The sequence below is a fragment of the Tarenaya hassleriana genome, unplaced genomic scaffold (assembly GCF_000463585.1).
Source record: "Tarenaya hassleriana unplaced genomic scaffold, ASM46358v1 Cleome129, whole genome shotgun sequence".
In the NCBI taxonomy this organism is placed as follows: Eukaryota; Viridiplantae; Streptophyta; class Magnoliopsida; order Brassicales; family Cleomaceae; genus Tarenaya; species Tarenaya hassleriana.
Window position 1 is genome coordinate 182,436 of NW_010963387.1, and position 2,047 is coordinate 184,482.

A 2,047-nucleotide genomic window follows, 5' to 3' on the forward strand; every position below is an offset into this window, starting at 1 on the left:
CGCCTATGACTTGTATATCCGGAATAGAGATTTCGGGTTATACTGCTATATCGAATGAGCCTACAAGGTCACACACGCAGGGAAGGACAAATGCACGAGAAAACGTCGAGAAATCTTGACAGAGGTCCGGACCGTCCGGTCTAGGAGTAGACCGAACGGATCGGAGCATGTAGTCCGAACAGACCAAATTGTTGGACCGAACGGACTAGATAGTCCAGTCCAAACGGACCAAATTGTTGGACCGAACGGACTAGAGAGTCCAGTCTGAACGGACCAAGTGTTGGACTGAACGGACTGACTTGTCGGACCGAACGTACCAAGTTAAAAGACTGGTTCGAACGGACCAAGTGTCCAGACCGAACGGACTACTGAGCAGTCCGTTCGGTCTGGGGTTCGGATTTAATTTTAAAGTCCGGATCTAGGGTTAATCACTTGAAAAAGAGGAGAAATAGAACCCTAACACTATGGGGCGGACCTAGAGAACTTCTTGAGACCTTTTGAAGAGTCTAGAGGGCACAAGAAGTGGTTGAAGTCACGTTTTCTCATAGCACATCATCGAATAGAATATTCGTGTCCTAGCAGACAAGTTCCAAAGGTTGGAATCCATCCCGAGGTGTGGATACGCGTAGAGGGCGAGGTATTCTTCCTGCCTATAGTGATCGGACGAACACATCAATTGAAACAGGCCCCGGATCGGTTGAGGTAAGGGTTCTAACGTTTCTACAAGTAACACTATGGGGCGGACCTAGAGAACTTCTTGAGACCTTTTGAAGAGTCTAGAGGGCACAAGAAGTGGTTGAAGTCACGTTTTCTCATAGCACATCATCGAATAGAATATTCGTGTCCTAGCAGACAAGTTCCAAAGGTTGGAATCCATCCCGAGGTGTGGATACGCGTAGAGGGCGAGGTATTCTTCCTGCCTATAGTGATCGGACGAACACATCAATTGAAACAGGCCCCGGATCGGTTGAGGTAAGTGTTCTAACGTTTCTACAAGATCATGCATGATAGGTTTTAGGGTTTCATCAAAATTTTTGTTTTCATCCGCTGCGCAAACCCTAGAACCGATCTCTTAGGAATTAGATTCGCTCTTGAGATCCCAGGAAAACCCAACATGTTCTTTGGTGTTTAAACAGGTTTTTACGCATAAAAAGAGTAAAAAGAATGGAAAACATGGGCTACGGAACATCACGGACGAAACGGGAACATTTGGAGTGTTTCCAGGGAAGACATGAAGCTCAGAAAATATCAGAATTTGCAAGTCTAATAACTTTCACTCTACAAGTCCAAAACATGCATTCTCTACATCATTGGAAATCTCTTCTCAATATCTACGCATAAACACCAAGATCACCCAAATCCGATATCGGAGCAAGAAGTTATGAGCAAATTCGTGAAGCTCGTCGAAACTGCTCAGAGACACGAAACGATCGTTTCGGGATGGACGAAACGATCCGTTCGGCATCGCATAAATTGGAAAATTGATCAGAAAGTGCAACCGATCGGTTTGGCTTCGCCGAAACGATCGGTTCGACCCCCAGATTCGGGAAAACTTCCAATTTTGCCCAAACCGAAGGGAAATAAGAGGGGAAAGCCTCTAGGTCGAAATTAATTCAAGCTTTACACAGAGAATTGTTGGTTTAGTGCTCTATGATGTACTGTTCATGAGCTTTATTTAGATACATTCGATGTATTGATACTTTCTATGGTTTTATGAGAGTATTTGATTCATTACATGTTCTTGCATACTAGATCTGTTATGAAATCCATGTATCATTATGAATGATACTAAACTCCCTAGTCTTGTGTCGTTATGGGAATAACGACATAATAAGACTAGTATGATGTGTGATTGATGATCACATAGATGATCATAGGTATTGGATACGATCACAGTCATAGGTATTCGTTGGAGAACGGAATACTGGATTGACCCGCATGAGATTGTCACATGGACTAGCGTCATGACTTGAATCTCATACGACGATTCCATGATTGGATCCTAAGACCTGAGATATCTACGGAATCCAACATGAGAAGTTGCGTG